Here is a 26,659-nt window from a genome sequence, read left to right on the forward strand (position 1 = left end):
GTGATGAAGAGAAAATCTGATAGTTTTCAATATTCAGTACTTTAACATCCCTGGTTAAATGTATTTTTAGGATTGTTTTCTTAATTTCTCTTCCTGAGAATTCATTAGTAGCATATGATTTTTACACACTGATTTTGTATCCTACACCTTTACTGAATTTATTAGTTATAATAGTATGTCGTGGAGTCTAGGGTTTTCTATACATAATATGTCATCTGCAAATAATGACAGTTATGTTTTCCCTGGCAATTTGGATGACTTTTATTTCTTTTTCTGGCCTAATTGCTCTAACTAGACCTTCCAATATTACGTTGAATAAAAGTGTCAGGAGGTGGGCATCCTCGTTTTGTTCCTGATCTTTGATGAAAAGCCTCAGTATTTCACCTTGAGAATGATGTTAGCTGTGAGCTTGTCATATTTAGCCTTTATTATATTGAGGTTATGTTCCCTCTATACCCACTTTGTATCGAGTTTTTATCATAAATGAATGTTGAATTTTGTCAAATGATTTTTCTGCAGCTATTCAGGTGATCATATGGTTTTTAAATATTTTGTTATCCCGGTGTATCACACTGATATGTGGATATGTTGAACCATCTTTGCATCCCTGAAATGAATCCCACTTGATCATGGTATATGATCCTTTTAACGTTTTGTTGAATTTGGTTTACTAATATTTTGCTGATGATATTTGCATATATGTTCATCAGGTGTGTACTTTTCTTGTGGCATCCTTGTCTGGTGTTGGTATCAGTGTAATGCTGGCCTCATAAAATGAGTTTGGACGTGTTCCCTCCAGTTCTATTTTATTGGAAAAGTTTAAGAAGGATTGATATTAATTCTATGAATGTTTGGTAGAATTAATCAGTGAAGTTGTCTGGTTCTGGACTTTTGTTTGTTGGGAGAGTTTGATTACTGACTCAGTTTCCTATACTAGTAATCAGTCTGTTTAGATTTTATTTTCTTTTTTTTAACTTTCATATTTTTTTAGTGAAGTATAGTTGATTTGCAATGTTGAGTTAGTTCTGGGTATGCAGCAAAGTGATTCAGTTATACATATATATACACACACATATACACACACATATATTTCTTTTTCATATTCTTTTCCATTATAGACTATTATAAGATATTGAATATAGTCCTCTGTGCTATCTATACAGTAGGATCTTGTTGTTTATCTATTTTATATATAGTAGTTTATATCTGCTAATCCCAACTCCTAACTTATCCCTCCACCTCCCCTTTCTCCTTTGGTAACCATAAGTTTCTTTTCTATGTCTGTGAGTCTATTTCTGTTTTGTATATAAGTTAATTTGTCTCATATTTTAGATTCCACATACAAGTGATATCATATGATGTTTGTCTTTCTGTGTCTGACTTACTTCACCCAGTATGACAGTCTCTAGGTCCATCCATGTTGCTGCAAATGGCATTATTTCATTCTTTTTTATGGCTCAGTAATATTCCATTGTATATGTGTGTGTGTGTGTGTGTGTGTGTGTGTGTGTGTGTATAGACACACCAGGTCTTCTTTATCCATTCATCTGTTGATGGACATTTAGGTTGCTTCCATGTCTTGGCTATTGTAAATAGTGTTGCTATGAACATTGGGGTGCATATATCCTTTCACGTTACAAGTTTTCTCTGAATATATGACCAGGAGTGGGATTGTTGGATCATATGGAAACTCTATTTTTAGTTTTTTAAGGAACCTGTATACTGTTTTCCATAGTGGCTGAACCAGTTTACATTGCCACCAACAGTTTATGAGGGTTTCCTTTTCTCCACACCTTCTCCAGCATTTATTTGTAGACTTTTTTTTTTTTTTTTTTTTCCTTTTTGCGGTATGTGGGCCTCTCACTGTTGTGGCCTCTCCCGTTGCGGAGCACAGGCTCCGGATGCGCAGGCCCAGCGGCCATGGCTCACGGGCCCAGCCGCTCCGCGGCATATGGGATCCTCCCAGACCGGGGCACGAACCCGTATCCCCTGCATCGGCAGGCGGACTCTCAACCACTGCGCCACCAGGGAGGCCCTATTTGTAGACTTTTTAATGATGGCCATTCTGACCGGTGTGATGTGATACTTCTTTGTAGTTTTTTTTTTTTTTTTTTTTTTTTTTGCGGTACGCGGGCCTCTCACTGTTGTGGCCTCTCCCGCTGCGGAGCACAGGCTCCAGATGTGCAGGCTCAGCGGCCATGGCTCACGGGCCCAGCCGCTCCACGGCATGTGGGATCTTCCTGGACCAGGGCACGAACCCGTGTCCCCTGCATCGGCAGGCAGACTCTCAACCACTGTGCCACCAGGGAAGCCCTTCTTTGTAGTTTTGATCAGCATTTCTCTAATAATCAGTGGTGTTGAGCATATTTTCATGTGCCTCTTGCCCGTCTGTATGTCTTTTTTGGAGAAATGTCTACTTAGGTCTTCTGCCATTTTTTGATTGGGTTATTTGTTTTTTGATTATTGAGTTGGATGAGCTGTTTGTATATTTTGGAAATTAAGTCCTTATTGGTCACATCATTTGCAAGTATTTTCTCCCAGTCCATAGGTTGTTTTTTCATTTTGTTTAGGGTTTCATTTGATGTGCAAAAGCTTATAAGTTTGATTAGGTCCCATTTGTTTATTTTTTCTTTTATTTCTATTGCCTTGGGAGACTGACCTAAGAAAACATTGCTACAATTTATGTCAGAGAATAAATCATATTGCCTATGTTCTCTTCTAGGAGTTTTATGGTGTCATGTCTTATATTTAAGTCATTAAGCCATTTTGAGTTTATTTTTGTGTATGGTGTGAGGGAGTGTTCTAAGTTCATTGATTTACATGTGGCTGTCTAGCTTTCTCATCACCACTTGCAGAAGAGGCTGTCTTTTCTCCACTGTATATTCTCTCCTCCTTTGTCCAAGATTAATTGATCATAGGTGTGTGATTTATTTCTGGGCTCTCTATTCTGTTCCATTAATCCATATATCTGTTTTTGTGCCAATACTATTATGTTTTTATTATTGTAGCTTTGTAGTATTGTCTAAAGTCTAGGAAGGTTATACTTCCAGCTTTATTCTTTTTTCTCAGGATTGCTTTGGAAATTCTGGTTCTTTTATGGCTGCATATAAATTTTAGGATTATTAGTTCTAGTTCTGTGAAAAATCTCATGGGTAATTTGATAGGGATCTCATTAAATCTGTAGGTTACTTTGGGAAGTATGGCCATTTTAATAATATTAATTCTTCCAATCCAAGAGCATGGGCTATCTTTCCATTTCTTTAAATCATCTTCAGTTTCACTTACCAATGTTTTATAATTCTCAGCATAGAAGTCTTTCAATTCCTTGTTCAGGTTTATTTCTAATTATTTTATTATTTTATTCTTTTTGATGTGATTTTAAAAGGGATTTTTTTTTTACTCTCCCTTTCTGATATTTCCTTGTTAGTATAAAGGTATGCAACAGATTTCTGTATGTTACACGTATCCTGCTATCTTGCTGAATCCATTTATCAGTTCTAGTAGTTTTTGTGTAGAGTCTTTAGTATTTTATATATAGAGTATAATGTCACCTGCATAATGATGACTATTTTACCTGTTCCCTTCTAATTTGGACACCTTTTATTTCTTTTTCTTCTTTCACTGCTATGCCTAGGACATCCAATACTATGTTGAATAGAATTGGCTAGAGTGGGCAATCTTTGTCTTATTCCAGATTTTAGCAGGAAGGCTTTCAGCTTTTCACCATTGGGTATCATGTTGGCTGTGGGTTTGTCATAAATAGCTTTTACTATGTCAAGATATGTTCCCTCTATACCCAATTTGGTAAGAGCTTTTATCATGAATGGATGTTGAATTCTATCAAATGCTTTTTCTGCATCTATTGAGATAATCATGAGGGTTTTTTTCTCATTTTTTTGTTGACATGGTTTATCACATTGATTTGCCTATGTTGAACCATCTTTGTGACCCTGGGATAAATTTAACTTGATTATGGTGTATGACATTTTTTTATGTGTTGTTGGATTCACTTTGATAATATTTTGTTAAGACTTTTTGATTGGATTGTTTGTGTTTTTGATATTGAGCTGCCTGAGCTGTTCATATATTTTGGAGATTAATCATTTGTCAGTTGCTTCATTTGCAAATATTTTCTCCCATTCTGAGCATTGTCTTTTTGTCTTGTTTATGGTTTCCTTTGCTCTGCAAAAGCTTGTAAGCTTAATTAGGTCCCATTTGCAGGGCAGGAACAGAGGCAGATGTAGAGAATGGACATGTGGACACAGGGTGGGAAGGGGAGGGTGGGACAAACTGGGAGATTAGGATTGACATATATATACTACCATGTGTAAAATAGATAGCTAGTGGGAACTTGCTGTATAGCATAGGGAGCTCAGCTTTGTGCTCTGTGTTGACCTAAATGGGTAGGATGGAGAGGGAGAGTGGGGGAGAGGTTCAAGAAGGAGGGGATATATGTATACATACTTAATTTACTTTGTTGTACACCAGAAACTATCACAACATTGTAAAGCAACTATACTCCAATAAAAAGAAAATAATTACAGAGAAAAAGAGAATTTTTGCATCTATAGTTTTGGTATTGTTTTGTCTGGTTTTGATATTTGGATTATGGTGGCTTCATAGAATGACTTTGGGAGTGTTCCCTCCTCCTCTTCAATCTTTTGAAAGAGTTTGAGAAGGATCAGTATAATATCTTCTATATATGTTTGGTAGAATTCCCCAGTGAAGTCTTTTGCTCCTGAAATTTTAGTCTTTTTTTTAATACATTCTATTTCACTTTTGTGTTCAGTCTGTTCAAATTATCTATTTCTTCTTGATTCAGTTTTGGTGAGTTAGTTATATGTTTCTAGAGATTTGTCCATTTCTTTTAGGTTGTCCAATTTGTTGGCATCTAATTATATTCTTGTTTTTTTTTTGTATTTTTGCAGTATTGGTTATTTCTCCTTCTTTTATTTTATTTATGTTATCTCTCTTTTCTTCTTAGTGAGCCAGGCCAGAGGTTTGTCAATTTTATTTACCCTTTCAAAAAATCAGCTCTTGGTTTTATTGATTTTTTTCTATTGCTTTTTATCTACATTTTATTTATTTCCTCTCTGATATTATTTCCTTCCTTCTGCAGGCTTTAGGTTATGTTTGTTCTTCTTTTTCTAATTCTTTTAGGTGGTAGGTTAGGTTGTTTGAAATTTTTCTTGCTTTTTTGAGGAAGGCCTGTTATCTCTATGAATTTCCCTCTTAAAACTTCTTTTGCTGTGTCTCAGATTTTCAATGGTTGTGTTTTCATTGTCATTTATCTCAAGGTATTTTTAAATTTCCTCTTTGATTTCATCATTGACCCATTGGATTTTTAGTAGCATGTTGTTTAGTCTCCATGTAACCTTTTTAAATCTCATTTCCCTTTCTTTCATTTATTTTGGTTGGTCTTTAGTTTCATGCCATTTTGTCCAGAAAAGATGGTTGAAATAATTTCTATCCTCTTAAATTTGTTGAGGTTTGTTTTGTGTCCTCATACTTGGTCTATCCTAGAAAATGTTCTGTGTGCACTTAAAAAGAATGTATATTCTGGGTTCTTTTGGATGTAATATCCTGAAACTACCAATTAACTTTGTTCTATTGTGTCATTTAGGATCTCTGTTGCCATACTGATTTTCTATCTGGAATATCTGTCCATTAATGTGAGTGGGGTGTCTAAGTCTCCTATTATTACTGTATTCCCACCAATTTCTCCATTTATGTCTATTAGTATTTTATTGTATTTAGGTGCTTCTATATTGGGTGCATATATGTTAATGAATATAATATCCTTCTCTTGTATTGGTCCTTTTATCATTATATAATGTCCTTTATCTTTCTTTATGCCTTTGTTCTAAAGTCTATTTTTCCTGATCTGAGTACTGCTACCCCCACTTTCTTGTCATTTCTGTTTGCATGTAATATTTTTTTCCATCCCCTCCCTTTTAATCTTTGTGTGTCCTTTAAGCTAAAGTGTGTCTCTTGTAGGCAGCATATTCTAGGCTCTTATTTTAACCATCCAATCTGCTATTATATGTCTTTAGATCACAGAATATAGTCCATTGACATTTAAGGCAATTATTGCTAGACATGAATTTATTGCCATTTGAAATCTTATTTTCCAGATGATTTTGTATTTCTTCTTTGTTCCTTTCTTCTTTCCTTTTGTGGTTTGATGACTTTCTTTTGTACTATGCTTGAGTTCTCTTCTTTTTGGTTTTTGTGAATCTATTGTATGTTTTTGATTTGTGGTTACAGTTTTTCAAGGATGTTAACTCATTACTACATCTGCTTGCTCTACTGGTAGCCATGTAGGCTCAAACACATTGTTTTTTAAAAATCTATATTTTTACACCCTCCAATTTTATGATTTTGATGTCCTCTTTTACGTCTTCATGTTTATCCTTTTACTGTTTGTTGTAGTTATTATTGCTTTCACAAATTTTTTTTAAATCTATGTACTGCTTATCTAAGTGATTTTCTTTTCAACTGTGATTTTCTCTTTCCTATACATTCTTGCTTTTTTTCTATTTAGAGAAGATCTTTCAATATCTCTTTTAGGATAAGTTTAGTATTTCTGTATTCTTTTAGTTTTTGCTTGTCTGAGAGATTCTTTATCTCTCCTTCTAATCTAAATGATAATCTTGAGGGGTAGAGTATCCTAGGTTGCATATTTTTTCTTTTTAGGACTTTGAATGCATATTGCCACTCCCTTCTGGCCTGCAACATTTCTGTAGAGATATCAGCTGATAGCCTATGGGGATTCCCTTGTAACTAACTCTTTGCTTTTCTCTTGCTGCTATTAGAACCTTCTCTTTAACTTTTGCCATTTTAATTATAAAAATGTCTTGGTGTAGTTCTGTTTGGGTTCATCTTGTTTGGGACCCTCTGTGCTTCCTGTACCTGGACTTGGGCAATTTACAGTCATAATTTCTTCAGATGCATTTTTGTTCCCCTTTTCTCTTTCTGGGATCCCTATTACTCATAGATTGGCTCAATTCATATTATCCCATAGGTCTCTTATATTGCTTTCTTTTTTTTTTAATTTGTCTTTCTGTCTGCTGTTCTGATTGGGTGATTTCTTTATTCTAGCTTCCAAATGTTCCAGATTTGTTCTGCATTATTTGTTTATTGCCTTTAGCTCAGCTTTCATCTCAGCAAATGAGTTTTCTACTTTTAACTGGCTCTTCTTTATAGTTTCTACTTCCTTGTTACACTGATCTGCCTTTGTCTTGATAGCCTTTCTTTATTTCTTCAGTATTTTTATTACCTTCTTTTTGAACTCAGGATTGGGTAGACTGGAGAGGTCTGTTTCATTGTTTGTTCTCTCAGTAGATTTCTCTGGTTCTTTTAATTAGGAGTGGTTTCTCTTCTTCATTTTATTTATATTTCTCTGATTCTATGAATTTAGGAGAAACAGTCATCTACTGTGGTCTTGAAGGACTGTTTTTATGTGGGAGCATCCTTGTGTAGCCTACATTGAGTCCAATATTTTTGACTCAAGGGCTGTTTTTAGTATAGATGCCTGCCATGTCTTAGCTTAGTGTGGGCTGACTGCTATCCCCTTGATAGGGGTTGTGATTATTGTGGTGATCAGAGCCTGCACTGGATGTTGAGTGTGACCTCCTCTTTGCTCTGTGGTTGTCACATCCCTCTTGAGGTCAGGGTCTGCTCCCCAGTTGTTGGAGTAGAAACCCCCAGATCAGTTCCTGAGCTGCAGTGTGAGTTATGTGGGACTGGAGCACTTCTGCTGGGAGAAGAGCCCCTGAGTATTCCTCCAAAGGAGCTTTCCACTGGAAAGTGCACTCTGTGTTGTTGCCCATCACCCACTGTGTGTGCTCACAAAGTACACTATTATTGGCACTGTCCTCAGCTCTGCCTCAGCTGTGGGAATGAATGCAATCATCCTGAATGTCTGTCAGTCACTATGCTCCCAAAGCCACCACACAGATCTGCTGATGAAGTCAGGCATTGGGACCACTGTATTCGCACACCTGGACCCATTATGGGAGCTATGGAGTCAGCCCAGACCCCAGCCCCGCCTCCACATGCAAGGTCCACAGCTGCTAATGCTGGACCTGTCCCAGTCCCAGCCAAAGGAGCACCAGTAATCTGCTCAGACATCACACAGGCATTGAGCTTACAAGCTGCCTGTGGCATAAATCCTTCAAAACCACCAGGACATGGCTCAGATTTCAGCCCTGTTTCCAAAATCCCATGGTCCCTGGGGATTAGTTCAGATTTCAGCCCCTTCTCTGCATGTGGGCAACCTGAGCTCATAGAGGCAGAGTTGGGCCTACTGTGAGCACTTTGAGGATGAGGCTACTGTTGCAGGACCCTACCCCTCCCTTCATGCTTGTGTTCACAGTGGGGCTTCCATGGTGGACCTGGGTTCTTCCCCGTTTGCAGTTCAGACCACACTCCAGCCCCTTCAGGCTGTTTTCATGCAGCCAGCCCCAGTCCTCCCCCCAGATCTGCCTGTTGAAGCACACACATGTCTCAAGCTCGGGACTACAGTGAGGTGGCCAGTAGCATCTGTGCTGGTCTCTTTCTGTTCTGCCTGCCACAAGCCAGATGCTGCATTCTCCTCTGAGCCTCTGGAGCTCCCTATCTGTCCTAGCTGATCTTTCAGCCATTGGAGGAGGTTCCCAGGGTTAGGGAACATTTCCTCTTTCACAGCTCCCTCCTAGGAGCACAGGTCCCATCAGATTCCTTTTTATTTTTCTTTCATCCTACATGATTATGTGGTGGTCTTTCTTGCAGCTTTGGTTGTATGAGATCTTCTGCCAGTGTTCAGTAGGTATAGTGTGAGAATTGTTCCACATGTAGATGTATTTTTGATGTATTTGTAGGAGGAGGTGAGTTCCATGTCCTTGTATTCTGCCATCTTGATTCACAGAAGAGGAGTCTTGGAATATTGTATGTTTCTAAGTATTTATCCATTTCTTCTAGGTTGTCCAACTAGTTGGTGTATAATTGTTCACAGTAGACCCTTATGATCCTTTGTATTTCTGTGGTATAAGTTGTAATGTCTCCTCTTTCATTTCTGATTTTATTTATTTGAGTCCTCTCTGTTCTTCTTGGTGAGTCTAGCTAAAGGTCTGATGATTCTGTTTATCTTTTCAAAAAACCAGCTCTTGGTTTCATTGATCTTTTCTATTGTCTCTTTGGTTTCAGTTTATTTCTGCTCTGATCTTTGTTATTTCCTTCCTTTTACTAACTTGGGCCTCATTTGTTTTTCTTTTTCTAGTTCCTTGAGGTGTAAAGTCAGGGTGTTTATTTGAGATTTTTCTTGCTTCCTGAGGTAGGAATTTACATCTATGATCATTCCTCTTAGAACTGCTTTTGCTGTATCCCATAAGTCTCAGTATGTTGTATTTAAGACTATAAGATATTGTTGAAAGAAACTGAAGAAGACAGAAATAAATGGAAAGATATTCTTCACTCATGGATTAGAAAATTAATATTGTTAAAATGTCCATACTACCCAAAACAATTTACAGAGTCAATGAAATCCCTATCAAAATTCCACTGGCATTTTTACAGAAATAAAACAAACAATTCAAGAATTTACATAGGACCATAAAAGACCCAGAATACCCAGAGCAAACTTAGAAGAAACAAAGCTAGAGGCATCATCCTCCCTGACTTAAAACTGTGTCACAAGATACAGTAATTAAAACAGTATGGTATTGGCATAAAAACAGACAAATAGACCAATGGAACAGAATAGAGTTCAGAAACAAACCCACACTTATATGGTCAATTAATTTACAACAAAGGAGCCAAGAATATGCAATGGGCTAAGTATGGTCTCTTCAATAAATTGTGTTGGGAAAAGTGGACAGCCACATTAAAAAAAAAACTGGACTGCTATCTTATACAAAATTAACAAAAAACGTACAAAATTAACAATGTGCAAAAATTAATTCAAAATGGATTAAAGAGTTGAACACAAGACCTGAAACTATAAAACTTCTAGAAGAAAAACAGGCAGTAAGCAAATTGACATCACTCTTGGCAACGATTTTTTGGAACTCGCATCAAAAGCAAAGGCAACAAACGTAAAAATAAACAAGTGGAATTACATCCTACTAAAAATCCTCACAGCAAAGGAAACCATCAACAAAAATGAAAAGACATCATACTGAATGGGAGAAAATATTTGTAAATCATATGTCTGATAAGGGGTTAATATCCAAAATATGAAAAAACTCATACAACTCAATAGCAAAAACAAACAAAAAATAACAAAAAAATCTATCCAATTAAAAATGGGCAAAATATCTGAATGGTTATTTTTCCAAAGGAAACCTACAGATGACCAAAAGGTAAATGAATAGGTGCTCAGTATCACTAATCATCAGGAAAATGCAAATCAAAACCACAATGAGATATCACCTCACACATGTCAGAATGGCTATTATCAAAAAGACAGGAGATAACTGTTGGTGGGGATGTGGAGAAAAGGGAACATTAGTGCACTGTTGGTGGCAATGTATATTGGTGCAGCTACAATGGGAAACAGTATAGAGGTTCCCCAAAAGTTAAAAATAGAACTACCATATGATCTAGCAATTCCATTTGGGGTTATTTATCTGAAGAAAATAAAAACACTAACTTGAAAACATATATGCACTCCCATGTTCATTGCAGCATTATTTACAATATACAAGATATGGAAAAAACTTAAGTTTCCATTGACAGATAAAGGAATAAAAAAAAGTGCTGTACAATGCATTATCTAGCCATAAAAAAGAATGAAATTTTGCCATTGCTGACAACATGGATGGACATTGAGGGCATTATGCTGAGTGAAAGAAGTCAGGGAGAAAAATAAATAACATATGGCCTCATGTATATGTAATATCTAAAACAAAATAAAATGAGCTCATAGCAAGAGAAAACAGATTGGTGGTTTCCAGAAACAGGAGGGTGGGGAGTGGGCCAAATGGGTGGAGAAGTCAAAAGGTACAAACTTCCACGTATAATCTAAATAAGTCATGGGAATGTAATGTGCAACATGGTGACTATAGTAAATAAAAGTTAACAGTAATACTGTATTGTATATTTTTAAAGAGAGAGAAAATCTTAAAATAAGCCCATAAACAAAAAGACAGTTTAAATATTCTGTATGTTAATGTAAAAATACAGTGGGTTTTTCATTAGAAGATAGTGAAGCAATGCATTCAAACCCTAAAAATATGTCAACCTAGAGATCTTTATTAAGCAAGAAATATCTTTCAAAAATAATGGAAGGAGAAATAATTTTTTTAGAGAAACAAAATCTGACAATGTCCATCCTCAGCCATACTTCACTAAAATAAATAATAAAGCAAGTCATTAAGCCAAAGGAAAATGATACCAAATAGAAAGTGGGACAAGGAAAAGGAATAAAGAACATCACAAATACTGAATAAATGTGGAGTTTTTTTCCATATTATTGAAATTTCTTTAAAAGATAATCAAAGATTTAATGGGAAAAAAGATAATGAATTGTATGATTTATTATACATGTAGAAATGTAATGAATGACTATAATAACAAAAAGCCAGCAAGAAGTTTATTGTTCTATGGATGAATTATATCATATGAAGGCAGACTATGGTAAGTTGAAGATATATGGCAAACCCTGAAGCAACCACCAAAGTATCACAATAAAGTATTAGAGATAAATGCTAGTAAGTCAAAAAGGAAAGGAAATGAAAATATAAAAATTAATCAATTTATAGAAAAGAAGTCAGAAGGAGAGGGAAATGGAAAGGAAGAAGAGATTTGACAAGTGAAAACCAAATAGCAATAACATAGATTTAAATCCAACTATTTCAATGATAACATTAAATATAAAAGTATAAAACACCCCATTTAAAGCAGACTTTGATAATAAATATAAAAGCAAGATCATCTCTATACTCATTAAGAGAAACTCACATTAAAATCATTGATAGAGTTTTTTTTGATGGAAGAGGGTTTGTCATGCTAACACTAAATTAAAATCTGAGGTGGCTATGTTAACATCAGACAAAATAGGTTTTAGAGCAAATACTATTACCAAGGATAAAATTTACTCATTGACTAAGGCAAAAATTTATATGTGGGGATACATAAGTCTACAATTATTATGTACATAATAACTGAGCTTCAAAATAAATGAAACAGAACTGATATATCTGCAAAGAAAAATAGGTAATTCTACAAGTATACTCAGGGATTAAAAAAAATCTCAATAGTTGATAGATTAGAAAAAATATCAGTAAGGGATATATAGAAGTCTTGAACAACACTTGAAACCAACTTGGTACAACTGACATTTATTTCACACTCCACCTCAAACCCAACACCAGCAGAAAATACGTCTTAATATATATATATATAAAAGGATTAAAATTATGCACAGCCTATTTTCCACAATAAAATTAAACTTTAAATAATCAATATCAGAAAACTATTTGGGATATTTCTAAATATTTGAAAATGTAATACAATTCTAAGTGACATATGGATCATAGAAGAAGTTTAAAACAATAAAATATTACTCAGCCATAAAAAGGAATGAAATTGAGTTACTTGTAGTGAGGTGGATGAACCTAGAATCTGTCATACAGAGTGAAGTAAGTCAGAAAGAGAAAAACAAATACCATATGCTAAAGCATACATATGGAATCTAGAAAAATGGTACTGAAGAACCTAGTGGTAGGGTAGTAATAAAGATGCAGACGTTGAGAATGGACTTGAGGACACAGTGGGGGAAGGGGAGCCGGGGACGTAGTAAGAGAGTAGCATTGACATATATACACTACCAGAGGTAAAATAGATAGCTAGTAGGAAGCTGCTGCAAAGCACAGGAGGATCAGCTCTGTGCTTTGTGACGACCTAGAGGGGTGGGATAAGGAGGGTGGGAGGGAGGCTCAAGAGGAAGGAGATATGGGGATACATGTATGCATATGGTTGATTCACTTTGTGGTACAGCGAAAACTAACACAACATTGTGAAGCAATTATACTCCAATAAAGATGTATAAAAAAAAGAAACTGGAAATTATTTTTGAGTAGAATGAAACTAAAAACAATATATTGAAATGTGTGAAATGTTACTAAAGTAGTTATTAGAAGATAATTTGTAACAATAAGCCCTGTTTCAGAAAGGAACAGTGATCTTAAATCAGTGACCTCAGCCTCTACCTTGAAAATTTAAAAAATAAACAAAACAATATAAGCAGGAAAAAATGAAAGATCAGAGCAGAAATTGAAGAAAAAGAAAACCAAAAATAGATAAATTAAATTATACAAATTTTTAGGAGATCAATTAAATCCATAATTCAAAAAAGGATATAAAGACACCAATTAGAATGTCATGAATGAGACAAGTGACATCACTACAAACTCTCTATATATTAAAAGTATATTAAGAGGGTATAATGCAAACTATTCAAATAAGTTTGACAATCTAGATAGATTTCTTAAAAGACACAAAGCATCAAAGCTCATTCAAGAAGAAACAGGAATTGCTCAGTACTATTGAATACATATTTCTTATAAACAGAACAAAATAAAGCTTCCAACAAAATAGCTTGAGGCCTTGATGGCTTCACTGGAGGATTTTTCTAAACATGTAAGGGAGAAACACTAATAAATCTAAAGAGAATCTCCCTGAATATTAGAGGTAAGGAAATACTTTCTAGTTCGTTCTATGAAGTTCACATCACTTTTGTACCGATATCAGAGAAAGACATTAAAATAAAACTACAGACCAATGTCCCAAATTAACATGAACATATAAGTAAAAATTCTAAACAAAGTTTTACCAAACTGAAATCAACAATACATCATGTCTAAGTTTTGTTTCTCCCAGAAATATAAGGTTGAATTGACTTTCCAAATTGCCTAATGCATTTCACCATATTAACGAACTAGAAAAGAAACACATACTAATTGATGAAAAGGCATTTGGTGAAATTCCACATCCATTCCTGATAAAAATCAGAGAAAACGCAAAGTAGAAGGGAACCCCATCAATGTGATAAAAGTACATTTACAAATAACCCTACAGCTGGCATCATATCTAATGGAGAAATACTAAAGGAATTCCTCTGATATCAGGTACAAGACAACAATGTCCATGTTCATCACTTCTCTTCAACAATGTCTTGTAGGTTTCATTCAATGAAATGAGGAAAATTAAAGAAATTAAAATGTCCAGATTTGAAAGGAAGACATAAATGTTATTCATAGAACACAAGATCATCTATGTAGAAAACATAACAGATCCTACAAGAATGCTACTATAAACAATAAATTTAGCAAGGTTACACAATAAAAGATCAATATATACACATCAATTATTTTCTATATAAAATAATTACAAAGGGAAAACTTAAAATATCATCAAAATCTGAAATACTTAAGTATAAACTAAAGATGTATAAAAACTTGTATACTGAAAGCTACAAAAAAATTACTGAGAAATTTTCATCAATCAAAAAATTCACTATCATTTACATGCCAATTCTTCCTAAATTTGTCTACAGATTTATCTACACATTCAATGCAATTCCAGTCAAAATCCCAGCAGGCTTGTTTTTTTAACCAAATGACTAGTTGGTTCTAAAATATATATGTGACTGTGTGTGTACGTGTGTGTGTTTGTGTGTGTAAGGACCTTAAACCCTTTCTTTTTCACATAACAAAAAACACATTTATTGCTCTTATCACAGGAAATCCCAAGGGCTTTAGGAGTTCTGTACCAGAAAAGATGAAGACCAATATTTATTTCTTATCAAATGTCACAATACCACACATGTATTTATAATTTTTGCCTGAATCAGTCATTACTATGATGACTGAAAACTGATATTAATACATTTATTTTCATTGTCCTCAAGATCTGCTGAATTCTGGAGCCAGGCTCAGTCAGTAGGGTTGTGTGGTGCTTTTAATCTGCATCTGCCTCTGCCTCCTGAAGTCCATTTTACCATCTCCAGAAGGCTCTGCCTCTGGAGAAGCTGAAGCTATGTTTAGCAGGGTATGTTCCCAGGAAGACTGAAAAATTTGGATCCCAGGCTGATGACATAAAATACACTGAATCTGTCTCCCTTTTCATCCTGTTCTGACTCTAGAGAAATAAGATAGTTGTCTCTAATGAGATTGGTGCCATTCTACGTACTTTCTATACCTTCAGGGCTCTCATCTCAGAGATCCTGTCCCTGGTTTTGTCTTTGTTCTAAGCCCTCATTAGCTTCTTTTTTCCTTTGGATACAGCAACTAGATCTGTGATTTTGAAACCAAACTTTAACTCTTGACTCTGAGACCCCAATTTCTTTTGCAAGTTTCTCTATGGAATCTCTCCCAGGATAATTGTTGCCTATAAATGCCTTGTTGAGGGTGTGTAATTGGGAGCAAGTGTACTTGATGTCAGGCTGTCTGTCATTTCTACTTTGAATCTTCTCTTCAGTGTGATCTCAGTCTTGGCTTGATTCTAAGTGCTCCTCAGGTTCTGATTTTTTCTGGAATCCATGCCTAGTTCTTCGATTCTGAAAGCAATACTGGACTGTAAACTCTTTGGTGGTGGTTTCTAAAGCAAGTCTTTGTCTGGTAACATAACCTATGTAAGGGGTTTTGTTGAATGTGTCAGTGAGGATTTTCAGATGATCTTCTGTGAAGCTGGTGCATCTGCCTCTATGCTTTGTTGCTATGGTCTTGCTTAAAGAGTTATCTTGGGCCATGTTAGAAGAGAGTCATGGAGTCTAAGGATTTGTATAGGAGCCCAAATCAACTTTTAAAAGAAGAACAAAATTATATGACTATACTAGCTTACTTCACATCATATTATAAAGCTATAAATCAAGATAGTTTGGTGGTAGCATCAAGATAGGCAAATATATCAGTAGAAAGGAATATGAAGCTCAGAAGTGGATCGACACGTCCATTTTTGTCAATTAATATTGGACATGGCGTAAAGGCTATTCAATGGAGAAAGCAAGAAGGTTTTTTCTTTTTAATACCAAATGGAGATAGAAAAATTGTAAATCTTCTGAAAAAGGAATCTAAGTTTCAATCTATACAGGAAATAGGAATGTAAGTTTCAATCCACAACTTGAGCCAAATACAAAATGTAAATCAAAATAGATTTCAGGAATACATGTGAAAACTTAACTATAAATGTTCTAGAAGAAAAAATGAGAAATCTTTATGACCTTGGGTAGCTTACATAATCTATTATCTAATAAAGATCTATTATTTACCAGGTAATTTAATTATCTATAGATTATCTAGTATTAGATTTCTTACATAAAACATTACAGTATAATCCATCAATAAAATAAAATTGGATAAATTTAACTTTGTTAATTTTTTTGTTTTGCTTGAGAAAGACACTGTTAAGAGAATAGAAAAGACTAGCACAGACTAGACTGCATTATTTATTTTTCTTCTACACAAGTAGTTTTAGATTTCCCTGAGTTGTTACTAAAAACACATTTTCATCATTTATGGTTAAGTGTGAACATTCCTGACATTTCTACTCTTTTAAAGTCATATTGATTTAAACTCTGAGGCACATAACCATAGGATTTTATGACATAAGCCTTATCATTCTTTATTTACACTTACTCACTATAGTTCAGCAAATTCCCTTGTTGGAAGTCTGGGTCTGGATGTCTTTGGCAGTAATTGATTCCAGAATCAAATGCCAGATTTATACTGATTATTACCATGAAACCACTTATGATATTTCCTATAACATGTTGGTTAATTTTGTATGGCATATCATGCTAACCAAGAATAATGAGAAGTGACAGCCTGTCTGGCTCAAAGTCATTGTTTCATCTCCAATATAGTGAAAAATAACAGCTGTCACTGCTGGAGTGAATCAGGTAATATGGTAGAACCAAAGAGTTTGGATTAAACCAAGGTGTAGGTCAAGGTTAGAAATGGCTGTGAGAATGGTGTATCATATGTTATGACTTATTAAACTGTAGTTAAAAAATTAGCAAATAACTTTATTATTAATTTCAAATAAATCAAACACTTATTGATACTGTTTTCAATATTTTTTTCATGACCGTATCAGATGTTTTGCAGGTAGTTGGAATGGTGATTATCAAACTAAGTATTTGCATTTATGTTCAACAAGAATAATGTACTAATCTTTAAGTGTAGGATGATTGTTTTTAATAAAGATTAATAACATTGGGCATGAAATAAACCAATAACCATTATCCAAATAAGTATACCTTGTATTCTAGACAGTGATTGTAGTATAAATTTAAAAATTTAAAGTTTTGGAATTCTAACCCTTGAGAGATGCTAGCATAACTGAGCTCAGGCATCATCTCTTCAGTCTAGGGCTCCCTTATGTTCTCAAACAGAAATAGGGCTCCTTAGTCCATGCCACTCTTTTAACATATGTTAAATTGTTTTGAAACTGTCTGTCTCCTCTACTTATTTGAGACCCCTAAAGGATTTTGTGCTATTTTGTTAAATGTTCATAGCATTTAACACAATTCCTGGGACATTTTCTCTAAAATAAATAAACATACATCTAGAACTTGCCAAAGGGGGGATAAAGTAAAGAATTCTAAAGGGCCTTGAAAATGTAATACTAAAATAATTATTCTATGAGTAATTGAGGACTTCTAGAAGAGATACACTGAGGGTATTTTCTAATTAGTACAAACTGGTTGTATAAGTTAATACAATACATTGATTTTGGATATGATTATGTGCAGAAACAAGGAAAATAAAAACAGAAGTCAAAATATGGAAAAGTATATTATTTAAATAGAAATTCAGGAACACCTGTTCTCTCAGGGATAAAAAGCTGCAAGACAATGTCTTCCATTCTAGTAATAAAATAAACTAGTCTATTAAATCGTTGGTTTTGAGCCCAACAGATATCTGAGGTCACAAGGTAAGCATGCTAACTGAATTCCAAAGGTTGATAAACATCTCTGTGAAGATTAGGCATACAAACAGATTCACCTTTGTCAGAACATGAATAGGAGTCCATCATGGAAGATAGTAAGAAGAAACAGATGAATTTTTTTTTTAATCTTATAGAGAACTAGCATGACATTTTAAAGTCACTGGAAACCTTGACTACAAAGTTAATCTGCACCTTATTATTATTTTTCCCCAAGGTCTCATGAGAAACAATAATATAGGGCTGGAGACTTGATAGACTACTGCCCCCCATGGTGCACGTCTGCAGGGCTTGCCAAGATTTGAAGAGGAACAGGAAAATCTGAAGATCCCTAGAAGCACTAGAAGACTCTAAGTTAGTATAAGGTAACTGGTGAGTACCAGGGAGGAAAGTCATCAGCATACTGACCTTTCTCTGCTACAAAGCAAAGATTATCATGGTAACAATTCAAGAAAGATTCCCATATGGCTCTGATACAGGAAGGGGACTAATAGTACTTGTGAAATATACTCCAAGCACCTTCTTCATAACAAAGGCATAATCTCCAGAGCCTTATTCCACCTGGGGACAGGGCATTTCTCCCATTCTAGCTCAGTGTAGCCTTGTGAGTGGAAAGCTAAGAAACACTTGTTAAGGTCACAGCCAAGGACACATAGACTCATTAAAATAATGAAATTTAATCAAAATATTTTAGAATACTTCCCTGCCCCCACACCTTACCACCAAACCAGTAAGACTCTAGTGTAATAACAGTGGACTACAAACCAAAGAGCTATGAAACACAGATCCACTTGGAGTATAAGTATTTAGGGAAGTCCAAAGTTAACAGGGGAGACAAAAACCAAAAAAACTAGATGAATTTGAAGTCTCTGGCTCTCATAGCTAACATTACAAAATAGCCCAACTCCTAACTAGATTTACATAAAGATCTAATTATACCTTACTCTCTGTTACTCAGTAATCATGTCCAGCTTTGAACAAAAACAATTATAAGCCATACTAAAAGGCAAGATGAGGAAAAGCAAACATGAGAACCAGACTGAAATATGACATAAAACTATTATCACAAATCTAATTTAAATATCATTTATATGTTAAAAAATGTGCACTGTACAATAATATATAGGTAATCTAAAAGATAGAAACTCCAAAAAAACTAAAACACTTTAATTTTTAAAAAAACATTGTAAAAAAGTTGAAAAATGCCTTTGATGGATTTATAAATAAAGTAGACATGTCCAAGGGAAGAATCAGTGAGCTTGAAGATAGGTTAACAGAAACTTCCCAAACTGAAATACAAAAATAAAAACTGAAAGAAAGACAACAGACAGAACATCCAGAAACTAAGGGACCATTTCAAAAGCTTAACATAAACATGACTCTCCAGAAGAGAGAGAATAGAACAGAACAAATACTAGAACTAATCATTGTAAAGAGTTATCTAAGGTTAGCAGACATTTGGTCCTTTCTAAAATGTCCATAAGATATTTGTCCACGTGAAAATGTCCCTGAAGTTTGGTCCTATCTAAAATGTCTATGAGCATTTTTGGTTCATTCCAAATGGTTTTGGACAGAACCAAATATCAAGGACTTTTCACATAGACCAAATGTCTTATGGACATTTTGGACAGGTCTAAATATGATTAAATGTTAATTACCTTTTGGCATGGTCCAAATATCTTATGGATGTTTTGGACAGGACCAAATGTCCTACAAGTATTTTCCAAAGTTAACAACAAGCATCAAACTACAGTTCTACAAAGAACATCAGGCAGAATAAGTACCAAAAAAATTCTGCATTAGGCATATCATGAGCAAACTGCAGAAAACTGAAGACAAAGGGAAAGTCTTGAAAGAAGTTGAACAGGTAACAAAAACCACCCTACCTATACAGAAAAAGAGGAAAAGAATGGCAACCAACTTTATGTCAAAACCACGCAATCAAGAAGAAAGAGTAAAATATTTAATGTGTTGAAAGAAAAACATCCACCAATTTAGAACTCTATGTCCAGAAAAATTATTTTTCAAAAATGAAAGATAAATAAATGCTTTCTCAGGAAAAAAACAAACAAAAAAGGATATTCAAGGCTAGCAGACCTGTCCAGAAAGAAATGGTTTCTTTTTAAAATTCCCATGGAGAAGGAAAATGATATAGATCAGAAATTTGTATCTACATAAAGAAAAAAATAGCACTGGAAAATTAATAAAAGAAGATAAATATTTTATTTCTCTATTCTTAAATTTATCTAAAATAACTATCTGTTTAGGTAGTAATAAAAATATATTGGGTATTCATAACATGTGACTAAATGAAATGAATGATGCAGTGTTACAAGGGACATGTGAAGTAGTATTGTGTTATTTTAAGACAGACTTAAAAATAGTTAAAATATATATTGCAAAATCTAAATCAACAGCTAAAAGTACTATATAATTGATATGCTCAAAAAAGAAATAAATGAAATCATAAAATATTCAAATAAAAACCAAAGAAATTAGAAAAAGTAGAAATAAAAGAAACTAGGTGTAAGTTAACAAAGATAAAGCAGTTACAAGCATGGCAGACATTAATCCAACTACAGCAATTATCACTTTAAGTGTGAATGATCTAGATAAACTGATTAAATACAGAGATTGTCAGAAAATATGAAAATCAAGACCCAACTATATCTGTTGTCTAAAGAAAGCCACTTCAATTTTAAGGTCTCTATAAAGACTCACGTATTAAAAGAATTGAGAAAGATGTACAATGCTAATACTAATCAAAGAAAAGCTGAAGTAGCTGTACTACATTCCTACAAATCTGACTTCAGAACAAGGACAATTATGGGGATTAACATGAAAATTACATAATGATAAAGGGGTTAATTCTCCAAGAAGCCACAACAATCCTAAGTGCATATGCACCTAACAAAAGAACTTCAAAGTTCATGAGGCAAAACTGCTAGAACTACAGCAAGAAATAGACACATCCACTATTATAGTTGGAAATTTTAATACTCCAATTTCAATAATTGATAAATCAAGCAGTCATAAACTTACTTAGGATGTATTTGGCTTGAACAGCATTTTAAAAATGATTCAATAGATATTTACAGAATACTCCAAAAGGCTTGCAGAACACACATTCTTCTAAAGCCCATGTAACATTCATCAAGTTAGACCATATTTGGGCCACACAACACACTGCAACAAATTTAAAAGAATCGAAATTTCTTTTAAAGAAATATTAAAGAATAGAAAAGATTATTAAGTCTTTTCTCAGGTCACAGTTGAATTCAACTAGAATCAAGAACAGATAGTTGGAAAATCCTCAAATATGTGGAAATTAGGCAATATACTTGTTATGATGTATGGTTTAAAGAAGAAATTTTAAGAAAAATAAAAATATTTTGAAGTATAATGAATATACAACTTATAAAAATTTGTGCGATGTAGTAAAAGCAATGCTTAGAGGGAAATTTATAGCATTGAATGAATATATTTTAAAATATCTAAAATCAATAATTAAGATTCTACTTTAGGAAACTAGGGAAATAATAGCAACTTAAATCTAAACAAGTAGAAGGAAATAAAAATTGGAGCAGAAACCAACAAAATTAAAAGCAAAAGAATTGGCATAATGAATAAAATCAAAGCTGTTTCTTTAAAAAGATCAATAAAATTAATAAACTCAGCCAGGTTAATTAAGAAAGAAATACAGGCTTCCCTGGTGGCGCAGTGGTTGAGAGTCTGCCTGCCGATGCAGGGGACACGGGTTCATGCCCCGGTCCGGGAAGATCCCACGTGCCACGGAGCGGCTGGGCCCGTGAGCCATGGCCGCTGAGCCTGCGCGTCTGGAGCCTGTGCTCTGCAACGGGAGAGGCCACAACAGTGAGAGGCCCGTGTACCGCAAAAAAAAAAAAAAATCCTCCATTTCGGGCTTCCCTGGTGGCGCGGTGGTTGAGAGTCCGCCTGCCGATGCAGGGGACACGGGTTCGTGCCCCGGTCTGGGAGGATCCCACGTGCCGTGGAGCGGCTGGGCCCGTGGGCCATGGCTGCTGGGCCTGCGCATCCAGAGCCTGTGCTCCGCGACGGGAGAGGCCACAGTAGTGAGAAGCCCACGTAATGCAAAAAAATAAAATAAAATAAAATAAAAAAATAAAGAAATACAGGAAATACAAATAACCATTATCAGAAATAAAAGAAGGGTTATCAATAGTGATCCCATGGGCACTAAAAGTATAATAAAAACTTACTATTAACAACTCCATGCCCGCATATTTGGTTACAAATCAAATTAACTTAATTTGGATCTATTCATTGAAAGACACAAACTACCAGCACTCAAATTAGGAGAAATGCATAATAAGACTAGACCTTTATCAATTACATAAAGTCAATTATTAATAATCTTCAAAAATAAAGCCATAATTATCTTCCAGAACACAGAAGCAGAGGTAATAGTTTCCACTTCCAAACTCATTTTGTGAGTTTAACATTACTCCAAATACTGAAACTTGATAAAGACATTGAAAAAAAGCATACTACAGACCAATATCTCTCATAAACTTATACTCAAAAATCCTCACAAAGTATTAGCAAATCCAATCCAAAAATGTATTAAAAAATTATACATCTCAATCAAGTGAGATTTCTTCCAGGCATGTAAGGGTGGTTCAATATTTAAAAATCAGTATAATTCACCACATTATGGGATAAGGAAGAAAAATCATATGATCCTATCAATTCAGGCATTAAAAGCATTTAACAAATTCCAACACTCATTCTTCATTAAAACTCTCAGCAAACTAGAAATAAAGAACTTCCTCAACTTGATAAAGTATGTCAACAAAAACCTACAGCTAACAGTATACTTAATGGTAAGAAACTGGACATTTTTCTCTTAAGGTCAGAAAGTAGGCAATTATCTCTTGAATAATCCTATTCAGTAACACACTGGATTTTCTATTTGTGCAATAAAACAAGAACAGAAAATATAGTACATATGGATATGAAAAGGGATAAGTCTGTCTTCATTTGCACATGACATGATTATCTATGTAGGAAATCATGAAAACATTATGGTACTGGTGAAAGAATAGACCCATAGGTCAATGGAACAGAATACAGGTGTCAGAAAAAGACATACAAACATAGTGAACAGATCTTTGACAAAGGAACAAAGACAATACAAAGTAGAAATGATAGACTTTTCAATAAATGGTGCTGGAACAAGGATGTCCATATGCAATGAAATAAACAAACAAAACAAACAGACACCCAAAGATACAAAAATGAAAAATAAAATGACATAGACACTGACCTTACACTTTTTATAAAAGTTAACTCAAAATGGTTCATAGACTTTAATATACAACAAAAACAAAAAATTCTGGAAGAAAACATAGGAGACAACCTGTGTGATTTTGTATCTAAGATTTCATTATTTAACTCAACACCAAACTATGAAACATGAAAGAAAAGATGACAATTTGAGCTTAATTAAAATTAAAAACTTCTGCTCTGTGAAAACAGTATCAAGAAACTTGAAAGAGAAGCCACTTATATAGAGACGACATTTGCAAAATACATACAAATATACAGAGAATTCAAAACTCAACAATAAAAACAATCCAATTAAAATATGGACAAAGAATCTAAAAAAATAAGAGTGGTTATATGTACATATATAACTGATTCACTTTGCTATACACCTAAAACTAACACAACATTGTAAATCAACTATACTCCAATAAAAATTTTTTAATAATTGCACAATAAAAAATATGGACCAAGTCACAGAACAGGTATCTCACCATAATGTATACAACATTTACAGCATATGCCAGAAAGCATATAAAAAGATACTCAACAACATATGGCATAAGGAAATTTTAAATTAAAGCAACAGTGAAATATCACTACACATCTATTAGAATGGCTAAAATCCAAAATACTAATAATACCAACAGCTGGTATGGATGAGAAGCAACAAAAATTCTCATTCATTTCTACTGCGAATGTAAGATGGTACAGGTACTTTGGAAAACATTTGGCAGTTTCTTAATAGGTAAATATAGTCTCCCATATGATAAAACAGTATCACTCCTAGGTATTTACCTAACTTATATGAAAACTAATGTCCATACAAAAACCTGCAAACAAATGTTTACAGCAACTTTGGAATCACCAAAAAACTAGAAGCAACGGAAGCAACTAAGAGGACCTCCAATAGGTGAAATGGATAAACTAACAATATTTTAATCTGTCCAATGGAATACTATTCAGCAATAAAAAGGAATGCCATGGAAATACCAATCCATGCAAAGCCACTGATGAGTTAAAAATGCATACTGATGAGCAAAATAAGCCCGTCTAAAAAATCTACCTACTGTATGATCCCAATTATATAGCATTCTGGAAACAGCACAGCTACAGAAACAACAAATGATGAATAGTTTTCAGGTGTTTTGGGAGTGGGATGAATAGGATTGAATATGTAAAACATAGGAAAATTTTTTGGGTGGTAAAACTATTCTGTATGATACTGTATTCGGTGATACATTACACTCTGAATTCGTCAAAATCCATAGAATTTACAACACAAAGACTGAACTTTATGTATGAAACAAGAATCATTTAGGATGTTGGGAGGTCCCATGAAGTAATGTGAACTATTACAAAAACAATTTAACTATATTATAAATGTATGAAACACTCTCATTGAGGTGGGTGGGGGAGAAAATTGCATGTTCCATTCACTTTCAAAGTTACTTAGGTTAGCAAGAATAAAGGCAAAATAAACTGTTCATAAGAATTGAATTCTAGTTGATTACTCTTCTTGCCTGTGGGGACATAGGTTAAAATTTTTGATATCACTGTATCACTTTTGGAATGGGAGTTCACACACAAGCAAGGGGGAGAGGCTAGAATGATCCATACAGTAGGGAATTAGAATTGGAAATACCAGTATGAATCATCTCTAGCTTAGTATAGATAGAGAAATATTTATAGATACATGTATATTTATGGGTTAGTACACAGACATATATTTCTTTGCTCTATCAGCCAAGATGCCCTAGAAACAATGATACTACAGAAATGACAAGCACATCTAGCACCCAAATCTTGGTTTCAAATATCATCCTCCAATAAAATGAAACTGAGCTCCTAGAGAAGTGGCTGATTCTAGGACTGAATAGGAAGTGTACCAGTTGTTCCTGAATCATCCTGTAGCACCAGAAAGTAAGAGAGGGCTAAAAAAACAAAACAACTCCTCCAAAACACACACAATAATGGGAGGGGGTAAATAAATAGGATTAGAGAAGCCAACTGAAAGAGTTTCGAATGGCAAAAAACTGGAATATTTTGAACCATAAAATCAATAAAATAGTATTGGATGCTAACCAAAGTATAAAATAAGTATCCATGAATCCATACTGATACAATTAGATGATTAAATTAATAAATGGAGCAGGGGTAAGAGACTTATGTCCCATGAATAAAGATTCCAAATAATTTATGTAGATAATCCAGTACCACAGAGGTAAAGTCTAACTCCCCACTGATTAGGTATGGACTGTAGATAGTGAACTCCTTTCAGAGAGTACAGTACTGAAAAATGGTGATAAAGAACAATTTTAAAGTAGAGAAAGCTGACAAACACTAACTCAGGCAGGTGATTAAGATCAACATCAGCAGTCATTATTTACCTTGGTATTGTGTTCTCTTGATATGATGTGCTGAAAATGACACTTTTCCTCAGTGGTCTTTCTTGTATAACACCAGTCTAAAAATGAGAAAAATGTTCAGTTATAATTGAGAGACTTTCTACAAAATATTTGACCAGTATTCTGAGACTTTCAAGTTCACTGAAAACAAGAAATGTCTAGGCAACTGTTACAGCCTGGAGTTGCCTAAGGATACATGATGATTAAATTCAGTATGCTATTTTGGATGAGATCCTGGAACCGAGAAAGGACATTAAGTGCATGTTAAGAAAATCTGAATAATACATAGACTTTACCAAATAATCAATACTGTTTTTTTTTTTTTTTTTTCTTTTTGCGGTATGCGGGCCTCTCACTGTTGTGGCCTCTCCCGTTGCGGAGCACAGGCTCCGGACGCGCAGGCCCAGCGGCCATGGCTCACGGGCCCAGCCGCTCCGCGGCATATGGGATCCTCCCAGACCGGGGCACGAACCCGTATCCCCTGCATCGGCAGGCGGACTCTCAACCACTGCGCCACCAGGGAGGCCCTCAATACTGGTTTTTAATTCTAACAAGTGTATCATTCAAATGTTATGATTTTAAATATAAGGGAAACAGGATGCAGAGTTTATGGAATCTGCTTCTACTCTCTCCACATTATTTCTGTAAACCTAATTTTGTAGTAAAAGTTCTCAACAGTAAAGTTGAAGTATAGGTTTTTCACACATAAGCAGAGATAATTTGTCTCTAGTACATGTAAACCTTGGAGATATTGCAGGTTCGGTTCCAGACAACACCAAATTAAAGTGACTACCTCAAAGAGTCACACAAAGTTTTTGGTTTCCCAGTGCATATAAAAATTATGTTTACACTTCACTGTAGTCTATTATGTAGACTATTATATGTGCAATAGCATTATGTCTAAAAAATTAATTTACATTCTTCATTTAAAAGTACTTTATTATTGGGCTTCCCTGGTGGCGCAGTGGTTGAGAGTCCGCCTGCCGATGCAGGGGACGCGGGTTCGTGCCCCAGTCCGG

Source organism: Mesoplodon densirostris, chromosome 6 (assembly GCF_025265405.1).
Source record: "Mesoplodon densirostris isolate mMesDen1 chromosome 6, mMesDen1 primary haplotype, whole genome shotgun sequence".
Taxonomy (NCBI): Eukaryota; Metazoa; Chordata; class Mammalia; order Artiodactyla; family Ziphiidae; genus Mesoplodon; species Mesoplodon densirostris.